At 39.1% G+C, this 24,633-nt stretch overlaps 1 long non-coding RNA gene across 3 annotated transcripts in view; it reads right to left on the bottom strand.

The window, feature by feature from the left end:
- Window positions 1-24,633, bottom strand: part of LOC148133127 (uncharacterized) — a 220,074-nt gene that overhangs the window by 174,602 nt on the left and 20,839 nt on the right. The window contains exon 3 of one of the 3 annotated variants that reach the window (XR_015746487.1): window positions 4,434-4,646. The exons of 1 other annotated variant lie outside the window; for it this stretch is intronic. This is a non-coding gene — a long non-coding RNA (uncharacterized LOC148133127). Of the gene's footprint in view, window positions 1-4,433; window positions 4,647-23,635; window positions 24,066-24,633 lie in introns of those variants that run through there. One more of the 3 variants, XR_015746489.1, reaches the window with a different exon arrangement.

Here is a 24,633-nt window from a genome sequence, read left to right as displayed (position 1 = left end):
GTATATTTTCCAGTTCTCATTCTCATGTCTACCCCATCTTTCTTGATCTCTGAAATCTTAATTAATGGAAACAATGGTGTTTTCCTGCCACTTTCAATCTCTCTCTCTCCCCCACCCCCCATTTCATGTTTGCCAGACATAAATCTTGAAAGGAAAATTAGTTATTCAACATGAATGGACAGAAAAGGTAAAAGGCTTCTTCCAGAATCTTTTCCTAATTCAGTAATTTCCTGGTAGTCTCAAAAATCAATCTCTACAGTAAAGGAATGCTGTGGGTTGTTTCTCTCACACACATAATAAGCAACAACAGCAATCAGATAATACAATATACTTTAAATAAAACAACAAAATGTACATACTGAATATGTGTGTGTGTGTGTGTGGTTAGATATAGATAGATAGATGGATAGATAGATAGATAGATAGATAGATAGATAGATAATAGATAGATGGATAGATAGATAATAGATAGATGGATAGATAGATAGATAGATAGATAGATAGATAGATAGATAGATAGATAGATAGATAGATAGATAGATAGATAGATATTCTCTCTCTCTCTCTCTCTCTCTCTCTGTGTGTGTGTGTGTGTGTGTGTGTGTTTGTGTGTGTGTGTAGTGGGAAGTCAGTCCCATTGCTTTTTATTGTCTTCTAAATAGAGCACTAAATGATGAAGATCTTTGGTCACACTTCATTCCCTTATAAGTCAAACATTTACACATCCAAGACTATTTTCTCTACTGTATAACTCTCCAGTACAGGAAAAAAAACACATTTACATAGCATCCCTCTTTCCATGATTCAAAATGATGACTTACTGATGAAAATATATGAGCTAGATAAAATTCATTTCAAAGAGAACTTCAGAGAGAACAGTTTGCAGGACTCCACACCTGCTATACTTTATTATATTGCATTTTGACGACGATGCTGCTGCTATTTTAGTCATTTTTAAATGAAAAAGCAAATTTTCAATTTCATCTCACAAACCTCCATGGACTAACTAGCCAAGGATCAGTTGCTGAGTTTCTTTCTCTTTCATTATTTATAAGTCAAGGAGATGAAACTCAGACCTAAATTCTAAAACATAAGCAAATGTCACAGAGAAATCCAAGCACTGACAGCTTCTAAGGTGGTGGTAGTTCTGTCATCTTATGGTCATTTTCCCCTACCATGTCCACAGAACCAGTAGTAAAAAAAATTGAATCCCACCACTGACATAGAGATTGCTGGAGAAGGTCAGTAGCAAATGCTCTGGTTTAAATACTTGCTACAGGGTTTTAATTTTACTCCCTCTGACAATTCAACAGTTTGTTTGAGCATTTTGAAATTAATGTGCCCCAGATGTCTATGTAGTAAATATATACATTCATCATGTGGCTAAATACAAAGCGTGCGCTCACTGAACCAGTTGTTATACTGGTTGAATCGCACCCCTAATGTTATGGTACCCTGTGTACTGTCAACTCTAGGCTAACCACGCAGCTATTTAAACCCAAGTTAATCAGATAAACCCTGGAGTATAACCAGCCCAGTGAACCTGTCCAATGCATTAAACAAAGCAATTTGTAAGGAGGGGAAGACTGGAAACATGGAAGCTAAGTTTAATTTAAAACGTAAGTGTCAAGACATAGGCTAATGCCAAACAATCTTTTAAATCAGAGATAGAAAACCTAATATTGTTTTCTCCTGGTGTCCTGGATTTTAGTTCCTATCAGATCTAGCTGATAGCAAAAGATATTAGCAATAGCATTTACACTTACATACCGCTTCACAGTGCTTTACCGCCTTCTCTAAGTGGTTTACAGAGTCAACATTTTGCCCCCAACAATCTAGGCCCTCATTTTCCTGATCTCGGAAGGATGGAAGGCTGAGTCAACCTTGAGCCTGGTGAGATTCGAACTGCCAAATTGCCAGCAGCTGCAGCCAGCAGAAGTAGCTTGCAGTACTGCATTCTAATCACTGCACCACCACAGCTTCATGATGATGAGAGTTACTCTTCAAAATATCTGCAGTTCAGCAAGTGACCTTTACTATAATAAACAAATACATATTCTATGATCTGTTGATTTCTGTAGGCAACTCCTGTTAAGACCTTTTTGTTCTTTCTGAATTCCAACTGCAATTGACCTCTTCTTTGTTAACTAAAAAGAGCCTATCATGTGAAAACAACCAATTGTAGAGAATAAAGCAGAACAGTATGAAAGGTCTGCTTTTCCATCTGGCTCATCACCATAAATCCATCCACTTTTAAAAAAATAAAAAATAAAATAAAGCCCACAATTTTGTATATGTGTCTGCCATGCAATAGGTCCAACATCTAATTTGATGCCTTCCAAATACAAAAACCAATGTCTTGGTTCAGAGTGATCCGAGTCTTTCATTGCTTCGGATATTAAAGTTTTTCTCCATTCTACATTCCAATCTCAGGAGCAATCCCACCACTTCTGGAGTGACAGCCAGGAATCAAAAAGTGAAATCCTGAAATGTTTAATTCTTCTAACTGCGTATAAACTTTTGTCGTGTGCTTTTGTCCAGTTTTTCCACATAAGCAAAACTTACTGAAATGAGGACATCACCTCTTTCAAATGAGCAACTGAATTCAGTCTTGGGGCATACACCAGTAATACTTTTGGGGAAAATTTTATCTGGGCAGCAAAGAACAGTGCAAACATGTCAGGCCTAGAATCCTAGTGTTGCTTGGAGTGTATACTCAGCGGTGGGATTCAATTTTTTTTTACTACTGGTCCTGTGGGTGTGGCTTGGTGGATGTGGCTTAGTGGGTGTGGCAGAGGAAGGTTACTGCAAAATCCAATTCCCTCCCCACCCCACTAACCTGATTTCCAGCTCCGTTCTCCTGTGCAGGGCAACAAACGAAGACCCAGCCAATCAGCTGGAACTCGGGAGGCAGAGACTAGATGGGGGCAGGGCAGGTCAGAGGTGGTATTTGCCGGTTCCCCAAACTACTCAAAATTTCCACTGCTGGCAATTCTCCAGAACTGGTCAGAACTTGCTGAATACCACCTCTGCGTACACTCCAGATGACAGGATGTAATCCAAGCTGAATCGCAACTCTCAACCAGGTATAAGATCAGAAGGAAGTATCAACATGAGAATTCCCTCACTCTCATGATTCCTCAGCCAACTGGTCACATCAGCAACCAAGGAGCAATGCAAGAAAAGGAACATTTTGTATATTATCAGGAACACTGTGGAAGAGAGTCAAAAAAGCCAAGATGGCGACAACCTCAACAATGTGATGAAAGGTCCACCCCTTTTAAAATGAACATTGCAGTCACCATCTCTGTTTCTCCGAGCAGCTTCCCTGGATGTCCCTATATACAAAAAGAGGAAGACTGAAGCTAATCTGGTAACGGTTCTGAGATTGAAGAAGGTTGTAGGTTTGTGGCTGCCTAGTTTTCCTCTGAGTCAAAAGGAATGGCTTTCCAACACCCATTTATCTTTTGTTGTTCTCCCTCCGAAGTCTAAAAGCTCCTTTGGATCTGATTACAGTTTACTTTATCTGGTGCCCTGAATTGTACAGGGGCCAACCAGAGACATTCTAGAAGGCTGCAAGAAAAAAGCAGAGGCATCCTCCAAAAGATTGGATCCTGGAATTTATTCCTTTTAAAGCCAGAGTCATAAGCCAAATATTATTTTCCAAGTGAGTTCATCAGTCGAAGCTTTCTGTATAGCATGACAGACAGTGTAATCCCCAGATTTATTGCAAAGTATCCCTATTGCTTATATACGGGGCAATCTATCGGCTTGGGGTTTTGGTTTTTTTTTTTTTTTTTGCTTCTTCTTTTTCTTCAACAGCATCAATATCGCCACTGACTTATAAATGCATAAACTGATTGATGTCTTTTCTCTTCTGACTTTGCCAATGATATATTTTTCATTAAAAGTCATGATAGTATGGGAGAAAAATTCTGCCCCATAAAAAGGCTATTCTTAAAATGAACAATATGAACAGTGGAAAAAATGAAAAAGCAGAGCTCTCTTAATACTACAGGGATTGGAGAGACTTGTGTTCAAGTTTATTTATGAGATTTATATTCTCTCTTTGGTTTGCCAGCTCAAAGTGAGTGTGCCTCCTGTTTTCCCTCACAACACCAATCCTGCAAGGTGGGCTGGGATGAAAAAGAATAACTAGCCCTGAGTCACCCAGTGATTTTACACGGCTGAGAATGGACTAAACCACAATCTATTTGATCCTAGAAACACCTTAACTACACTGGCTCTCACTTAACCACAAGATTTGCTGAATGTCTTTGAATCAGTTGGTGTCTCTCAGCCCAACCTACCTCACAAGGTTGTTGTTGAGATAAAATGCAATGAACATGGTCTGTACTCAAACTTTGCAAAAAAAAAAGCTATAAATATAAGAGATGCTGTAAATAAAAGAATGGAACATAGGTTACCTTTCTTCCTCATCCCATTTTGTACCTTATTATTCTGCAACATCTCCATGGGAAAATGAATCTCCCATTTTTCTGGATATCTTTCTGGAATCCATCCTGATAGCATTTTGGTGTGGTAGTTAAGGTGCTGGTCTAGAAACCAGGAGACTCTGGGTTACAGTCCCATTTTAGGCATAAAGCCATCTGGGTGACCTTGGCCAGTCACTGTCTATCTCAGCCCTAGGAAGTAAACAAGAGCAAACTGTTGTATATTTGAATATTTGAATGTTCTGTTCTGATTGGTCCAGCTGGACAGTGGGAAACTTGAATAGCCGTCATTGGCCGAGAGCAGCCGCTATAAAAGAGGCTGCCGCGGCTCCGTTGCAGTTCAGTTCCAGAGAGAAAATTAAAAGCAACTAAAGATTAACTGGTCTCGAGTTGTGTTTCCCACAACATAACACAAACCACTTCTGAAAATCTTGCCAGGAAAATTGCAAGACTTCTCTAGGAAGTTCCCAAGAATTATCACTGACTTGAAGGCATGAATTAATTAGCCTGGATACCAGGGGAAAAATACTTAATAAAGCAGTTAGATATGTTTCCACAGGCCACCCTTTTTCCACACTGGGTTATTGTCTTCTCTGTTGAATCATGATGATGCCTCTGGACCAGGTTTATTCAAAGCCTAAGCAGGTAAGGCTGCATTCCTTGCTCATAAAGCAATTTTCCTGGCAAAAGTTCCATTGAAAATATATTGGGAACAAAAATTATCACTCCAATACAGGTTTTTTTCAGTCTGTTTCAATGGAGGGGAATGATGCAAGAAGACACATATGCACATGCTGATATGTTTCTTCTGACCTATTGGTACACGTTCAGGCACAGGTAAACATATTGTAGACATGCTTGGGAAGCTGTGTTTGTCAAAAAAACAACAACCCAGAATGTGCTTCTTGCTAGTGGCAACACAATGTCTTCAACTCTGTTCTTTTCTCAAGTTCCACCAATCATATTTTTTACCTGGTGTTGGGGGACCCAATTTCAAACCTGCCTCTTTTTTTCAGCCAGGAAGGAAAGGAAGCAAGAAAATCCCAAAAAGGGTTGCATAAGAGTGGCAATAAAACTTCCTCCTCTCATACTAGCCTTACCAAACCCAAAGAATCAATTATTGGATGGCAAACTGACAATACTGGGTGGGTATTTTCTAAGAAATATTTCTGATGTGCTAAACAGGTTTGCTTGATCTCCAGACCTACAATTAAAAACTCTCCATCTCCACCCCTAATTTGCTTTTACCAGTGTGCCCAAACACTTAAGTGTATGATGTGGAAATTGGAAATCAAGTAAAAGGATGTAATCCTTTGCTATCTTGAAGTTAATAACTCTAATGAATGGAGATGCCCAATCATCTGGTCATGGTTGTCCCAAAGATGTTTTCCCAAAAGGCAGCTGGACTTAGAAAAACGAAAAAACAAAACAAGAAAATCCAACTGCCTTTTGGAAAAGCACCTTTGGGACAATCCTAATAATGCTAATTAAAAAGTCACATTCTCTCAGCCAAACCTATCTCACAGGGTTGCTGTTGTGGGGAAAATAGAAAGAAGAGGCAATATTAGGTGTGTTCACCATCTTGAGTCTCCTATAAAATAATATAGATGGGATAAAAATCTAATAAAAAAAATAAATGCTGGGTTTTATGCATTTTGTGGTATTGTGCCATGATCTCACTATTAAATATTATTGTTGTTGCTGTTTTCAATCCCCCCTCTTTTGCTGTAGTAATGATGTAAATTTAATTTCAGATCAGCTTTTCATGCCTCATTATGCTTGAATGAGACCTGACAGTGGCCTTCTGAGTCATTTGTGAGTCATGCATTGTTTAGTTAAGTGTAAGGTAGGCTGTGAATGTTTAGAGTGTCATCATAAGGAAGCAGCTCAGGTTTAGGCAGAGCAAGCATAAGAGGTGCTGCTTAAAAACCATTCTGAATAAATATGCTTGTACAAAGAAGGGTGGGGAGAAATTAAAACTCATTCAAATATTCCCTTAATGGTTAAGAGTTGGCAGAAAGCACACACACACACACACACACACACACACACCATGTTACTGAGAAGAGAGACCCAATGAAAAGGGGTGGCCATTCGTAGCAACATTAAGACCTCTGGACTTCATCTCCCAGAATTCCCCAGCCAGCCATGGACTAGGGAATTCTGGGAGATGAAGTCCACAGGTCTTAAAGTTGTCAAGGTTGGACATCCCTGGAATAGGGAGTTGCTGTTACATTTCAGAATGGTTACATCCATTTTGTATGGGAAGTGAATTTTCCTTTGAGTGTTGTGGGAGCATTCCCCTCTTCCCTACCTTGTAAAATATTATATATTTAGTCAATTACCATGCCACCTTAATCACAATGGTAACGCTAAGTAGTGTACAGGTTAGGATTAAAAAATAGCATGATAATAATTATTAGAGAAGGGCAGTAAATTGTGTCTACTGCACACTTTGATGCAAACTTAATTTTGTATTTTCAAGTAGGACATGGCCTGAAACTCAGTTCTTGAGTTCCATCCTTCTCCAAATGTTGCAATGCTGTTTGTTAATTGGAGATAATTTATTAACAAAAAGCCTACACACACAAAAATGGTGGTTGTTAGGCAAAACCAAATGAACCAATTACATATTAGGATAAAGAAAGAGTGCAGGCTAAAACATATAATAGGGGACTAGAGGCTAAAACATATAAAGAATGGTTGCTGAAATTGGGTATGTGTAGTTTAATGAAAAGAAGGACTGGGGGTGATAAGATAGCAATGTTCCAATATCTTAGGGGCTGCCACAAAGAAGAGGGAGTCAAGCTATTCTCCAAAATACCTGAATGCAGGACAAGAACCAATGGATGTAAACTAATCAAGGAGAGAAGCAACTTAGAGCTAAGGAGAAATTTCCTGACAATTAAACAATTGATCAGTGGAATGACTTACCTCCATAAGTTGTGGGTGCTCAATTACTGGAAGTTTTTAAGAAGAGATTTGGACACCCATTTGTCTAAAATGGTAAAGGTTTTCTGCCTGAGCAAGGGGCATGGACTAGAAGACCTCCAAGGTCCCTTCCTACTCTGTTATTCTGTTAAATATGCAGAAGTTGTAAATTGTTGGTGGATTTTTTTTAAAAAAAATCTAAATCTAATATGGAATCAGGATTAATCAACATTGACAATTAATTTATCCCCTCCCTCAATAACAAATTGAGAGGAATTGAAATTGATAGATTTACAATGATGAGAAATTGGGGAAATCTGCAGTTGATCGATTCAGTTTGGAATAAGGTAATGTGTTGCAGCTGAGCAATGTGTGCCCGAATCTCTGTAATTGGAGCATTTCGGAAGGGTTGATGGAGAAAGCCGAGATAGTCAGATTTTCATCTCCATCTCTCTGTCATAAATATTTTACTCTTCAGGGCCATCTGGCTATCCAATACTTTCAGCTTTAACTGAGAAAGATACCCGAAAAAGTCAACTTTGCATTCTGAAGTTTATAAAAGCAACTTTTTACCACAATTTCAATTACATTTATAGCAGAAAATTTTTGAATGGTTTTTAAAAAACCAAACGTGTTTAATTTTAATTTTCACATGCTCTCTCTCTCTCTCTCTCTCTCTCTCTCTCTCTCTCTCTGTGTGTGTGTGTGTGTGTACACTTTTCCTGCTCCCTGGGGAAAGGAAATTCCTGTAGATTTCTATGCTAGCTGTCAAACCAACACTTAGCAAGATCTGAAATGTAGCAAATGACACTCACAGCTCCCTTATTCTTTTCAAGGTCTCCTGCTTTTGCAATATTCTCTTACCTAAAACATAATGGAGTTTCTAGGTATCTTTCTGAACACAGGCATTCCCCTTTCCTTTTTGCTGATCTTTCTTAGCCCCAGTCAACACTAATTCTTGGCTAACAAGTAGAAAGCATTTGCTTTTCATTCAGGCCATTGAGTTTTCATTCCCCTGCTACGTGACATTGTGGATTCCTTCAGTTTTGCTTCACTTTACAGACCTACAAAGGTCGTAAATGTGAAGATTGGTCACAAAGTTATTTTTTCACCTCCATCGTAACTGTGAGTGATCACTGCAGGAGGCAGTCACTAAATAAGGACTATATATTATTCTCAGGACAATATTATTCTTTTGACCTGGGTGGCAATATGAACTGGCTCACATCTCTGAACCAGGAAAAGCGAACTTTGCCTTGGTTGGGAAGGAGCTACAGGTAATCCTTGACTTACAACCATTCATTTAGTCACAGTTCAAAGTTAGAACAGCAGTCAGTCAAAAAAGTGACTTATACCCATTTCTCAAACTTATGACCACCACTGATTCTCCACAGTTCTGTGATCAACATTCAGGAGCTTAGCAACAGGTATATATTTATGATGGTTGCAGTATTTTGGTGTCATGGGATCACCATTTGCAACCTTACCAGCAAGCTAAGTCACTGAGGAAAACCAGATTTGCTTAATGATCACATGGTTCACTAACAATTGCAGTAATTCGCTTAACAACCATGGCAAAAAAACAGGTCAAAAAATTGGGTGCAACTCACTGAACAGCCACCTTGCTTGGCAATGGACATTTTGGACTCAGTTGTAATCGTAAATCAAGGATTATCTGTATTTGCATTCAGCATCAAATTGAATGTAAAATATAACACTGGATACAAATGGCCTCATTCTCAACACTGCAAACCAAGTTCATCTTAACAAGGAAGGAGAATATTTGTAGCTTGGGGTTGAATGTACGGGTCATTGGTGCTCTCTGAGCTGCCTTGTTTTTTCTGCAAACGTTTCATTAATCAAAATAGGTAACATCATCAGTGCTAGTCTGTTTCATTGCCCACACTAGTGTTGGAAGAAAAATCTGGACTGGTTTCAAGCCAGAAGAACGATGCTGGAAATAAAATGGAGGCTGGCTATGAGGAAAAAAGGTCTCTGTTTATTTGGTTTCCAGAAACTTCAGTGACAGCAGCATGTTTCTGGAGTGGCTGACAAAATGGCTGAGTGAGAGGATGGATTTGTATAGGGTTCTGGAGTTTGGTGATTGACGTGCTCCAGGGGGTTGTGCAGTGTAGTGAGCTTTGTGTCTTTTGCTATTCTAATAGTGGTGGGTAATCATGTCCTAAAGGTCATGTCCTGTTCTTAGAATTTGGATGGGAGGGTGTAAATTCTTAATCCCACCAGCTCCAGTCTTCTGTGGGAGCTGTGGCTGAAGGCGTTTTGTTTATGAATAAGATGGCCCAGTCTTTCCGAATGGAGATTTTGTATACAAAATCTCCATTGTTAAAAACCAGCCTCTTCAAGCTTCTGCTTGAATTTATTTTCCCATGACAGGAAGATTGCTTTCTGCCTTTGTTAAGATTTTTCCCTCCTCTTCTCCTTTGGGGAAATATTCTATCCTGCAGGAGTGGGATTCAAAAATCCCAGCAAGCAGTTCGCTGCCTGGTTGCTGGGTGGCCGTGGCCATGGTGGGCATGGCCTATAGGAACTTCCTATTTCTGTCTTCCGGTGGGCCTCCAGAGCCTGGAGGAGGCCATTTTCTCCCTCCCAAGGGTCTGTAAGCTTCCCCCTCTGGGAGGGCAAAAACAGGGTGGGCAGGGCCAGCCGGTTGGTTGAAATACCAGTTTGGCAAACCAGATGTAAATTTAACATCCGGTTCTCCTGAACCGGTCTGAAGCGGTAGAATCCTACTCCTGCTATCTTGCCTCTTTTTAATATTAAGAATAAATAATATTTTAATGGGGGGGGGGCTTCCTATACTAGTTAATCACTGATGATGTTACCTAGTTTAGGTAATGAAACATCTGCAAAAAAAAAAAAAAAAGCTCAGAGAGAACCAAGGACTCCCACTCCCCTTTCCTAGATTCCAGAACATGACATCAACATTGGCTACTTCCTCTTCTTGAGAAGAATATGCTTATGTGCATCATCACTGTAGCAGATCTTCAAGGGCACAATATTTTATCCCTCTCTCCCCCGGAACTCATATCAATAGTTAGGAAAAGATGTTGAAGAATGCTGTTTCCTTGTTGCTGCAGATATTAAAAATGTGGAGCAGTCATCTTTCTGACTTTTTGACTCTTCTGAATAAAACAGTGTATTTTGCTTTGGCATTCTGGATTTCTTAGCTAGCCATTTCCCCAAAAATTGTCCCTGAGATTCTAAGCAAAATGCTACAATGCCCCCCCCCTCCTTTAAAAGCCATTGTAATTTTTTTTAAAAAAAACATGTTTTTCTCTGACCTGCACGGCTTTCTCTATTTTCCCCCCATCACAGAAAAAACACACATTTACATAGATTTTTTTTTCCTGCTTCTTTCCTCCTTCCTTATACCTTCACATTCATGACAGGGTTTTTTTCCCCTTTTTTAAAAAAAAAGTAAGATGAACATATTTCGGCTGCAGATATCCAGGCCACTGCTAGAGAGCAGCAAAGGATTGTAATTTTAGTTGTGTATCTCTTTGCTGCCCTCTGGTATATGGTTCTTTGGACCCAAGATGTGATAGCCCTGGATCAGAAACAGAAGCAGAGCAGGCAAAAAAGGGCAAACAGAGATGTTTCTGCCAAAGGTTGTAACATATCTGAACTTTCTGACATAATTCTGGAAATCTGGCTACTCAACTCTTCCCCCAACCTTGTGTTTCAATACAAACATGATCACTCACTGGAAACACTTCCAGCTCTTGTTCATGTTGAAGTATATTAGCAGTGAGCAAAATTTGCTGATCTCAGGCACCCTTGTGTGAACTCAGATGATGATCTGGGCAGCTCCCTCTGAGAAAAAATGTTCAGTTACGATAATTGCCAAAATCTGATGAGATCATCAAAACTAGAAAAGATGTTGTACTAAAGATCTAAAACTGTGGTTGTGGGGATATCTCTAAAGATTGCAATGATTATTTGAATTGTTATTTGGAATCTGCTCGTGATTCTTTCTGAATATCTGACAGATTTTCTGGCTGTCTTGAGCAGCATGCTGTCAGCCCTGAGATACATAGAATAATACAGTGCTTTTTTTTAAAAAAAAAAATGCAACGCTTTGAGACGAGAGGATCTTGGATATTTTAAAAAACCTGCTTCTTAAAAATCTGGTTCAACCAATGTTTTTATTCTCTGAAAGCAATATTGGTTTTTTTTATGATAATAGAAGCGATTAAGTTAAGATGCCTCAATTTTGGAACAAGCCTTCCAGAAAATATTATCTTTCTGGTTTCAAGAGCAATAATTTAGCAAGACTTTCAGAGATTTTGATTTTTAAAATTCATGTGCAGAACAATTCTATCCGTATCTGTCTGCCCTGAGCAGAGAGTATGTAGTAGGTAACCTTAGATTACAGGCAGTTCTCAACTGATGACCACAACTGAGCCCAACATTTATGTTGTTAAGTAGAGAAATTTGTTAAGTGAGTTTTGCCCTATTTTATGACCATTTTTGCCACCTTTGTTAAGTAAATCACTGCAGTTGTTATATTAGTATCCCGGTTGTTAAGTGAATCTGGTTTGACTTTGCTTGTCAGAAGGTTGCAAAAGGGGATCATATGTCTCCGGGACACTGTAGCTGTCATAAATGTGAGTCAGTTGACAAGCATCCGAATGTAAATCACATGACCATGGGGATGCTCCAATGGTCATAAGTGTGAAAAATGGTCATAAGTCACTTTTTTCAGTGCCATTGTAACTTCGGTCACTAAATGAATTGTTGTAAGTTGAGGACTACCTGTATAGATATGTGCTTTCAACCTTCTCTATTTCTGATAAGATTCAACTGTTCTCTTCATTTTGGGGATATTGTTTTTACTATTCCTTTGTTCCTTTTAAATCTGTAAATTGGTAAGCTATTCTTAGAGGCTTTTGATTGAATATAATAAATAACCTCAAGGAATGCACACAACAGCAAACACTGTCTCTGTGGCAGTGATGGAAATATTATGAGTCTGTGTACATGAGTATCAATCTAAAGATATAAATGTATACATATAAATGTAAATATAATGTATCAATCTAAAGATATAGAAAGAAGTTGCCACATATTTCATTGAGCTCTACCCTGTGACCTCTTCTTCTGCCTGGTTTGTAGCACTGAATACAAGCAGGATGCAATCTCTGTTCAAAAGTTCACACTCACTGATGCACTGTGTGGCAGAAGTATGTCGCCAAAACGATGCGTATTTGGCAGGGGTGCATTTAAAATGTGTAGAGGGAGTTACAGTGGCAGCTGCCACAAAGAAGAGGGGGTCAATCTGTTTTCCAGGTCCCCAGAAGGCAGGACAAGAAGCAATGGATGGAAACTAATCATGGAGAGAAGCAACCTAGAACCAAGGAGGAATTTCCTGACGGTAACAACAACCAACCAGAGGAACAGCTTGCCTTCAGCACCAATACTGGAGGCTTTTAGGAAAGGATTGGACGGTCACTTGTCTAAAACGGTATAGGGTCTCCTCCATGAGCAGCGGGTTGGACTAGAAGTACTCCAAGGTCCCTTCCAACTCTGTTATTCTGTTAAATAGCAGCACAAGTTCCTTTGGCTGCAAAAGAGCGATTCTTTCTTCCCCAATTTTTTTTTTGTTACATGAAATACTTTGGTCCAGAGGTGGCATTCAGCAGGTTCTGACCAGTTCTGGAGAACTGGTAGTGGAAATTTTGAGTAGTTTGGAGAACTGGCAAATCCCACCTCTGACTGTCCCCATCTATTCTCTGCCTCCCGAGTCCCAGCTGATCGGTTGGGTCTTCTTTCGTTGCCCTGCACAGGAGAACGGAGCTGGAAAGCAGGTTAGTGGGGTAGGGAGGGAATGGAGATTTTGCAGTATCCTTCCCCTGCCATGCCCACCAAGCCATGCCCACCAAGCCACGCCCACAGAACCGGTGGTAAAAAAATATGAATCCCACCACTGCTTTGGTCCATTTACATGGACTCAGCCATGACATGGACAGCGGCAGCAAATGGATGGGACCCATCTATAAGAAAGAGCCATTATCTGGAAGCATTGTTTCCAAAATATATGCAAAATATATTTTAAAAGGCAGGTAGTAAAATGTACATGCAAAGAGATATTTTGGAAAAACATGTACAAAAAGTTATGTTAAGATTATTTGCATTTAAATAAAGCATATTTTAGGAGTCTCATGTCACAAGTATAGGCAGGGGTGGGATTCCACCGGTTCGCACCTATTCGCTAGAACCAGTTGTTAACATTCTAAGCAGTTCGGAGAACCAGTTGTTAGAAGAAATTACTGGCCTAATCCTGTAAGGAAGGCAGGAAGGAAACATTCTGGTGTTGCTTACAGAAACTACCTCTCCATTAACCCTTATTACATTCTTGGCAGAACTAGACTTCCTGTCTCTGGAAGTTCTCTGGAGTTTTTTCCCACTCCTTTGCTGGTACTTTGCTTGTGTGGAGTGACCATTCAAAGTGACAATAGCACTGAAAAAAGTGACTTATGACCATTTTTCACACTTACGACTGTTGCAGCATTCCTACAGTCATGAGAGGCCAGGCGAGGAGATGCATGCCTCGATGTGAGTGATACTGAGTTGGCCACATCCAGCCAATAACATGACCACCAAGCCATGTCCACCCAGTCACATGACCACCAAGCCACGCCCACCAACTAAGTCATGCCCACAGAACCGGTTGTTAAAAAATTTGAATCCCACCCCTGAGTATAAGTAGTTTCATTGCAGAATAAAAAGCCATATGGAACTTGCTAAATTCTGGAAAAGATATCCAACTTTCATATAAGAGCTCTGGGAATGGTTGAAGGTAAAGCAAATCATTGATTCAGAGGAATCTCAGCGATGTTGGTGTTACGTTCATAAAAAAATATAAGTTCTGTCATAACTTGCGGGTGGATGCCATGAGAACCTGAAAATGTGATAATGTATATTTTTTGAGATGTCTCTTGGTACTCAAGCTTGCTTTAGTTCTGATTCCTTGAGAAATTCAGGATAGACTTGAGCATTTGACTTATATCTTCTGCAGTGATTGATTGAAGATGTACCATCAAATCATTTTTGTCTCCTTGTGGCGGAGCTCCATTCAAAATCCAAGAAAGAAATACTTAGACTCCTTTAATCAGAGAAAAGATATCTTTTACTGGAAGTCAACTGGTAGCAACAAAAGAATTCTGAATCTGAGAAAATGAGCACATAAATCACATATACAAAGTGATGGCAACGTTCCCACCCCCAATAGTTCAATTGGCTCATCCAATTAAAAGTTGTGTATAGCATCATGTGGGCATCTCCAGGTGGTGATGAGGCCTCTGTCCGTTGACCTTGACATATTTTGATAAAGAGTGGCGGCTGCACATAGCATAGAAGCCTAAGCAAGAACCTCCCCCCCACCCCAGCTTATACAGTTCTGGTTTGTAACACCTCCAGCTCACTTCCCATAACCATGTCCCCCCTCCTCCCCCCGTTACTTATGACAGCTGAAAGATGCAAAGCAAAGGAAGAAAATCTTGAAGGCTGAAGACCACATAGATTTTCTCCATGATGAGCTATCCCTAACTTGTTCTTTCAGAACTCTCAAAGGGGCACTCATTACCACTGTAACTCAATTTTTCCATTTTGCTTCTGGTCATTCTCTTTCTTTCTACCTTTCCCGGCATTAGAGCCTCCTCCAGAGTTGGGTCTTTGTCTGATGTATCCAAAATAGGATAATTTGAGCCTGATCACTGTGCCTCAAGTGAGAACTCAGGGTTAGATTATTCAATGATCCAGCAGTTTGTTTTCTTGGCTATGTTTTAACCTCCTTCTCCTCTGTTGCATTCCTATTATTACCTGGCCAATTCTTCTGCTGGAGCTTGTGCTCTTTCTTAGCAGAAGTTTCCTATTTCTTGAAAGAAGAAGTCTTAATTTTTATAGCTTTCTAGATACTACTAAAGAGTTGAACTTGGCTGAACCTTTCTTATAGTGTAGAAGAGAATCTCTTTCTGTTGGTTCCAGAACATTTAGGATGGAAGGCACAGTCCTAAAACACTGTTTCTTTGTAATGGCCAGGGGTGGGATTCTACTGGTTCAGCCCAGTTCTATAGAACCGGTAGCTCCAAAGAGCAGCTGATACCAAACCGGTTCAGTCAGAAAATCTTCTTTTCTTCGGTTGGGCCCACCTGCCTGCCCGGGCTGTAGGCTGTCCTTTATTCCCTGCTAAAGCAACCTTAGTTGCTTTCCGCAGCACAGCTGAGTGCCACACGTCAAGCAGGAGAAGGTGATTGCTTGCAGGAGAAGTTGATTTACAAGTACCGCGCATGTGCACACAGCAAAGCATGTGCTCACCGAACCAATTGTTATGCCAGCAGGATCCCACCCCTGATTACGGCCCAAAGTCCCAGCCTACCAAAGGATAATCAAAGTCCCCACTGTTATTGCCACTTTTCTTTTGTTTGCCTCTGAGTTTTCTTTTGCCATCTCAAGACTTGTAAAGAACCACAGAGATGACATTTGAGAAGATATTGCAATGGTTGTGAAAGTGTTCTTGAGAAACAGGAGGAGGAGGAGGAGGAGGAGGAGGAGGAGGAGGAGGAGGAGGAGGAGGAGGAGGAGGAGGAGGAGGAGGAGGAGGAGGAGGAGGAGGAGGAGAAAATCATTATTCTGTTACTATTCCTGTAGTGTTAATATGCACTGTTGGTGTATGTCAACCACTTTGAAGGGCTGACACTAGTCCTGCAAGTCTGAAAGTATACCTCTCCTCCTTTGCCTTTACAGTCCAAGAAACCAGGCAGGGTCCCTTCTGCAACGCCCCTATTTGTTCTGTGGGCTCACCTGCTTCCTATCTGAACATGGTCTAGTCAGTGGTTCCTCCTGTCTCTCTAGGACATGCTCATAAACCTGGGTGTGTGTGGGTAGGGAACTATGGCCCTTTTATGACCTGTGGACTTCAACTCCCAGAATTTCATGCCATAAAGTTCCTCACCTCTGTCATAAATCATTAGAAGTATGTCACTTTGACTCTCTTCGGTATAAGAGGGAGCAAAGGGAAAACACCGTCAGGCTTTCAACAATCTGTCGTCCTAATAAAGTGGAATTCTAATATTTCTTGGAGAATCCTTTCCTGATAAGAGCATCCTCAGCACTGTGACCAGTGCAAAAGGATAATAATTTAGATTTGTGGCAAAAAAAAAAAAAAAAAAGCTGCACCCATATTGATTCTGGTAAAGAAACTAGTTTTCCAATATTTTCTAGCATATGACATACACCCTATTTAATGTGAAAAGCGGTACCTGGGGGCATCCCCAAGCGAGAGTTAAAGCAATCAAGATAGCAGCCATGGTCATGAAATTGAAGCTAATTCTTCTTCTTACATGTATCGTATAAAGTGACATGCTTTTTTTTTAAAAAAGTATGGGGCCTCAAATACATATTTAGAGCTGCCATCTTGACATTTTGACTATCCCCACGGGCAATCCTGACAATGCAGTATGTATTTCTCTTCTGTTTCTATAGTTTTCATCCAGAAATGATCACATCTCACTGAGTCTCCCTCTTCCACCAAGTTTATATTACACAAATACAAATGTAGAATATTTCTATAACATTCTGTTATATGGATTAAAGATATACATACTGTACATAGCCAAGTATTCTAAATGCCCATCTTGGCTTGGTGATTTCTAGCAATGGCATCTGTATATCATGTTCTATTTAAAATGCTGAGGTTGGCTTTTTTTCCCAACATGTCCATCCACTAATCTATTACCAAGATCAACTCTTTTCCTTTTAGTATAAATATTGACAGTGTACCATATCAGTTCCTACATAACACTTACTCTCTTTCCTCTTTCCTTGTAATATTTTGATGCTTTCTGCACCAGCAGCAGGTTTTTTCTTTCCCTTTCTTTCTTTCTTTCCTTCTTTTTTTTCTTTTTTCTTTTCTTTTCTTTCTTTCTTTCTTTCTTTCTTTCTTTCTTTCTTTCTTTCTTTCTTTCTTTCTTTCTTTCTTTTTCTTTTTTCTTTTTCTCCTTTTCCTTCTCCGTCTCCTTCCTTCCTTCCTTTCTTTTTCTTTCACATCTATCTCTTTATTTGTTTGTTTGTTTATTAAATTTATGCGCTGTCCCTCCTAACCAGAGATGAGAATTTTAGCTCAAGCATAGTCCATCTCTCCTGCCCCAGAGGGTCCCACAGTCCCTAACAAAATTATTCCTCTCCTCCTAGGCCCTTCCATCTCATCTCTGCATGGGGTCTTCTGAGTCCCACTTATCTAGCTGGCCCTGAACCTATAATGCTGGCCTCAAAATGGGGAAATCCCGACCGACTGAACATCAGCTATGCCCACCTCTAAGGGAACTTAAAAAGATGAAAAAGAAAATCTAAGTGACAACAGGGTACTCCTAACAGGGTACTAGATTGTGTTTCAGTGGGAGGACACAAGCTGTTTTCTGCACCAAATCTCCACTGTGGATGCTCCATTTTATATGCACAGTGGAGCCACACTGGCTGTTACAGCACCATTCCAGCTTCTTAAGTAATAGAAAAAGAACATCTAACCAAGTGACAATGAAATCATAGAGTGGAACCGAGTACCAAGGTGATGCAAGGCATCTTAAAAGCATGAAATTGGATAAATGCTCTTTTTCCTTTTACTGCACTTTCTATCTTATCACAATCTTCCTAATATTTATTGGCAAACTTGGTTGCTCCTTCTCTCACCAGTTCTTTTTTTTTTTTTTTCGTGGGGGATAGGTTTTTCAAATTCTTTCTTTTCACAGAAATCCAGATAACTTGGTTCTCAATGAAAATCTACATGTTTCCTGTGGAATATAAGATAACCTTTATTGTCATTTTTTTCCTTGTGGGCACACATTAAAAATGAAATTCTGTTGCCTGCTTTAAAAAGTGTACACATACATAACACACATATAGATATGCTATAAACACACATATGTGTGTAAATACCTATACCCTAACATATACATACATATAAATATTAGTGTCCATTTTGAATATGTAGCAGAAAGAAGAAACTTGAGAGTTCACAAGGTTGAAACTGTATGGAACAAAACTGTACCCAAATCTAGATATTCTGCTTTGGATACCATGAAGCCTCCTTCCAGAAGATAACAAGGAAAACAAGTCATGAAGATGATGTGTAGCATCCCAGATAATCCTGTGGACTTTGCTCAAGCAGCACTTCTATGCTGTCTCCTGGAATGCCAATGAAGAAATTCTGGAACAAGGGGATATGAATAATTGCATTACTTAAATACAAGAATGGAATCAGTCACATCTCTTCCTTGCAGAATTTATGCAAATAAATTATAAAATAAATCCACTTAAATAAAGAGGATAAAGAATCGGTTTGGCATAGTGGTTAAGGCATCAGATTTGAAATCTGAAACGTATGAGTCCCAGCCCTGCCTTTGGCACAAACCAGCTGGGTTGATGTTGAGCCAGCCACACCTTCTCAACCCTAGCAAGAGGCAATGGTAAAAAAACCTTGCCAAGAAAATTGCAAGAACTTGTCCAGCCAGTCCCCTGGAATCAAAACTGATTCAAAACCTGCCATTTTCCCAAAAAACAAAATTTAATTTAAAAAATGATTGATTGAATCTCATGTCCAAATTCCAAGTTCTTGCATTTTGGGAAGTAAGATTAAATTATTCAACCATAAACAGGCCAAGCATCATCTCCTGGATAGGCTAGTACATTAATTTTGATGTAACATTCTGTAGAGTTCTGTGTTTTCTAAAAAAAACAATATTTGTTATTGGTCTCTATAGCTATTTTATCAATAACTACCAATATCCCTCTTACTGTTTTTGCTTTGAAACAGATATTTTTTTCTATTTCTTGCTTACTAAATGCTAAATAGAACTATAAACCACCAGCAACACCAAAGGAAATATCATTTTCCTGCTATCATGATGGTGCCCTGATTTAAAAAGACTTAAAATGAAAAGCCACATTTACCTGGAGTTTTTCCCTCCCCCAAGTTTATTAATGCAGCAAGACTACAAAACCATTTTTAAAATAAAGAATAAATATTTGGCAGTGGAGGAGAGGAAAGTAATCAGAGGCACAGCAATCCAAAGCAAGTAAGATAATTAAGTCCAGATTCTAACATTAGCCAACTCTTTTAAATACATTGCATATCTTATTGTGCCATAAGCCTTACAACTGTCTTTTCCGGCAGCTGGGTATTATTATCACCACTGCAAACTGGGAAGATTAAATCTGAGGGAGATTAGCTTGCCTAATGCCAACAAAGTGAATTTTATGGCAGAGGAAGACTGGTGCCACAAAATTATTTATTTTGTATAACTTATCTGCTACCCCAGTCACAGACTGAATGGCTTACAACTAAATGTATGCTAAAACCACATACATGTAGTCCTCGACTTACAGATTCATTTTCTGACTGTTAAAGTTGCAATGTCACTGAAAAAAGTGACTGTTTTTCACACAATTGTTGCAACATCCAACATGGTCACGTGATCAAAATTCAGTTGCTTGGCAACTGGCATGTATTTATGATGGCTGCAGTGTCCCGGGGTCTTGTGATCACCATTTGCAACTTTCCGACAAGCGAAGTCAACTGGGAAAGCCAGGCTCACTTAACAACCATATTATTAACTTAACTGCAGTGATTCGCTTAACAACGGTGGCAAGAAAGGTCATAAAATGGGGTAAAAGTTACTTAATAGCTGTCTTACTTAGCAATGGAAATTTGGGCTTAGCTGTGGTTGTAAGTTGAGGACTTATCTGTACGCTAAAAATGTAACCATTAAAAACTGCCCCCCCCCCCCAAAGTAGCTTCCATTTTCTTGGCCAATACAATAATCAAGTTTTGAAATGCTCTATGGAAAAGAATCATTTTAATTTCTTTCCCAAAGGCAAGAAGAGTAGGACCATCCTAACTTCAGGGAGCAAGTTGTCCCAGAGGGCTGGAACTACCACAGAGAAGGTCTGTTACTATTAATAACAACTATTCTACTGTTCAAAACTATTCCTGTTTTGAATTGTTGTTAACCATCCAGAGTCGCACACTGAGATGGATGGCCTTCATTTAGCAACCACAATGGGGACAGACAGCTTGGTTGTTAATTAAAGGAGTCACCAAGTGAAATTGCAGGTGTGCATACGATTATACCTCAGGTTTTCCTTCTTTACCTCAGCTTTCCCTGCTTACAACCTTTATACAAAGCTTGTAAATGTGAAGACTGGATTGGAAAGTTATTTTTTTCATCACCGCCATAACTTGAAGGGCCATTGCCAAAGGAAACAGACAAAATGTTAAAAAGTTGCAATATTTATGTAGTTACTTACTGTACCAAGCACATCTGAATTATATTAAAGCAGGTGTGTCAAACTCACTTTGTCACGGCGGCGTCATGTGATGTATCAGGGACTTTTTTTCCCCTTTGCCCTTTCCCCTTTGGCATGGCCAGTGTGTGATGCATCCAGCCTGTGGGCTGGGAGTTTGACAGCCCTGTATTAAAGTAACCAAAATATCTTTACAATCCCCACAACTTTTGAGCACCCCTAATGTTTGGAAAAGGAAAGTTGAACAATTTGCCTTAAAATTGGTCACTAAATGAGATAGTGAAATGAAGATTACCATGAACCGTCAAGGTGAGGGTGTAACAGAAAATAGGCAGGCTCTCAATCACACCGTTACACCCCCGTCTTGATTGTTTTTATTCCCTGTGTAGATGCCCCTAATTAACCAACAATTGTAAGCTGTTGAACAAAACCAGGTTGCGAAAAGTCCAACCTTTTCCTAGAAGAGATTTCCATTACCACCATTTCACCACTGGGAAGAATCGATTATGAATTCCAATTGGTTATTTTTACCTTTCAAGAATCCAAGAAGATAGCTTTAAAGCCATTGATCTGGAGCCTTATTATTTCAAATAGAGCAACAAAAAGGGAGCCCTGCAATGGGTTCGCCCCGAGAGAGGAGCCCGTGCCTTGGAAAGCGTCATGGTTCCGTCGGCGTCCGGTGAGCTCTCTCTGGCCCTTGAAAATTATTGTGAATTTCAAAGAAAATACATTATTTTCCATTTTCAGCATCCCCAGATGCTGAAATGTTTATTTTTCTACCAAACCGATTGCCGGTTACAAGCTCTGTGCCCCATTTCCTTCTTTCTTGCATAATTTTCCAAGTGGAATTTTAAGTAGTTGGTTCAAAATGGGTAGAAAAGCACTATTTATATTCATTTTTTATTTAACAAAGCCTTACTTATCATGCAGTCTTTTCAACTAGACTTGCAGAAGAGCCTTCAAGCATGATCAAAAGCATTTCCCTGCAAGAAATGAAACATTTCTTTTACCCATCTCTTCTTAATCCCCTCCATCTGTTTGCATTCCCCAAAATACATTTCTTTATATTTGATATAACATTGATAGTGATTATATTTGATTTTATTCCTGAATTAGATTTGAAATAAGATCCCAGAGCTCCCAGCATGCTTTGCCTCATCCTTTGATGGCATTCTTGTGCAAAAAAATTGTGTTACTACACCTTTCAGTCCTACAAGAATCAAGTGACATCCTATAATGTATTCTATATAAATCCTTGAAATTTAGCACTGGAATATTCTCAACTTTGCAAGATCTAGAAAATCACAAAAATGACCATACTGAGCCATTTTAGTCAAAGCAGAAAAAGGAGCCAATATTTTGTTTCAGACTGGGACAGCTGCTAAAACTTACACTGCTGCCTTTTGAGGGAAGTGGAAATAGATTATTTTACTCACAACCAGTCAAGCAACTGGGGTTATACCAACAAAGTGGCATGCTGATTGTCAAGGGTGTAATCATTCTTATATGCCTCAGTTATGGCTTCTGAACCAACTTAATTTTTGAAGTATAGAGGTAGTCTTTGTTCAGCAACAATAATGGGACCAACAACTTGGTGATTAATCAAAGCCATCACTAATGGCCCCAGGACATTATCATAGTTATGACATCATAACTATGAGTGAGTTGCCAAGCATCTGAATTTTGAGCAGGTGACCATGGGGATGCTGTAACGGCCATCTGAAAAACAGTCATAACTCCCTTTTTTCGGTGCTTGAAATGGTCATTAAATGAAATGTTGTAAGTTGAACACTATCTGTATATATGTGCTTAACTCTATACAGAGAAAGAAATTGAAAAACTGGGCAGATGGCTGAAATGCCTTTAGCACAAACTTCTTCTTTTATATTCTTCCTAAATTTACATGTATTTAATTGTTTCTGGCTTAAAACTGATGGTGTCATTTCAGCAAACTTGAAATGACACCATCTTCTCTCTCAAGCCATAAAATATTATTGTGTCAAACAATAATATGACACTTTTGCTGAGATTTACATAGATAAAACGGTGGTCCAGGCACCAGGAATATGTATGCAGTGTCATCTTCAGCGACTTTCCTGTTTGCCTATCTACAAATAAAAAAAAGAGATGGCAATTATAACATCTTGGATTTTATGATTTTTCTGCATCTAAATTCCACTGATGTAGGTTAACCAATGTAGGATGTTTTCTTTCAAAATAGATGGCAGGTTCTTTTTCTCAGAATCCTTCTTATTTCACTGGCTTGTGCCCAAATGTTTTTCCTGGAGATTTTCTATATTTGATTCACTCATAGTTTTATCCAAAGTGAATAGTACAGCTGATGTTTTCTCTGTCACAACTGTCACAATGAGAAACAAAGTGATTGGAATTCTAAAGTGATCTACTCACCTATGGAATTCATCACAATGTCATAGCAGAGCTGAAATCTCATGTATTGATTGTCAAGCATCATTGTTGATCAATTGACTTGTATCCTTATCCTTTCCTCTCAAATTTGAGTGTTATCTGTTGCTGTTCCATGCTGAATGATGGTTGAGTATGGATCCTCTGAGTTTTCTATAGCCATTCGATTTTTAAAAATATTGTTCTGTACCTTTGAGATTCTTGAAGAATTGTGTGCCTCCCTCCCAAAGCTAATATCTGATGACACTGACTTTCTTAAACAACTCCAATACTCTTAATTTTTTAGCTCTTAAAGGGTGTCTAATGGATCTTTAAGAAGGGGTTAACAGGATGAGTTGACTACAACTGGCCTAGGGTCCCAATTCTAAAAAGCTCTGCTGATCATACAATCTTAGGTCCTGCAAAATCTAGATAACTCAAAATTAAGGGTAGGTGATACATTAGATAATAGAATAGAATTCTTTATTGGCCAAGTATGATTGGACACACAAGGAATTTCTCTTGGTGCAAATGCTCTCAGTGTATACATAAAAGAAAAGATACATTCATCAAGAGTCAAGAAATAGCAAAGAGTTTTATACAGAGTTCCATGATTATAATGGATTTATAATTTCTGTAACAGATTGTTTGGTCTCATGATTAATACACTAAATTAAGAATGGGCAACTTGGAGTTCTAGTTTTTCCTTAGGCCCGGAAACCAACTGTATGATGTCAAGCTGGTCATTTTTTCCCAGCCCCCATTTTTTGTAACATTCTAGATTTGCACAAGCTATGTAGTTCTCAGGAGTCAAGATTGACTTGGAGGAAGAAAAAAAAGCTATGGATCATCCAATCATCTTCATGATAACAAGACAAGACTCATCATAGAAGAGCTCTTTTAATTGGTGTAAAGAGGAAGGAAGATGACCTTGATGGATAATTCAAGGATTGTTATCTAGGCAAAATGGAATGAAATATTTTTTTAAAAAAGTTCAGAGCCACAAGACAACATTTGGAAAGAGATCAGAAAGATACTTCCCTGATTCCCTGGAGTATAAGAAGGAGAAGATACATCATAATCAGATTTGCAAGTTTCTGTAATTATAGTTAATCTCAATAAAAGTAGTGTTAGCCTTCCTATGAGTTGATTTCTGAACCTGGTCTACCTGGTATGGCTGCTAATTGATGTCCTGGAAATATGATGGACTTCAACTCCCTAAATCTCTAGCCAACAGTGATAGGACAGTGGCTATGCAGAAAGGTTGGGCCAAAGCAAGAAGTTGGAGGACGACCCTTGATTAGTCCAAAAGCTAAGTTTGTTGGGTGATTTTCTTCATATAACAGAACTAGAACATTGCAAAGTAGCTGCCAAAGTTTTTTCGGCCTCACTTCCAAATTATTTTTTTCATGGCCATCCAAGGGAAAACTCAAATACGGCTTGATATTTCAACATTCAAATGGAAGATTGCAACTATAAAATTCAGTATTTTCCTGTGTTGCTGTGTTGTGGTTGTTATTATTAT

This window comes from Notechis scutatus, chromosome 1, assembly GCF_049901735.1.
Source record: "Notechis scutatus isolate UNSWTSFEM ecotype Mainland chromosome 1, rNotScu1.2, whole genome shotgun sequence".
NCBI lineage: Eukaryota > Metazoa > Chordata > Lepidosauria > Squamata > Elapidae > Notechis > Notechis scutatus.
This window is presented reverse-complemented; position numbering and strand designations above follow the sequence as displayed.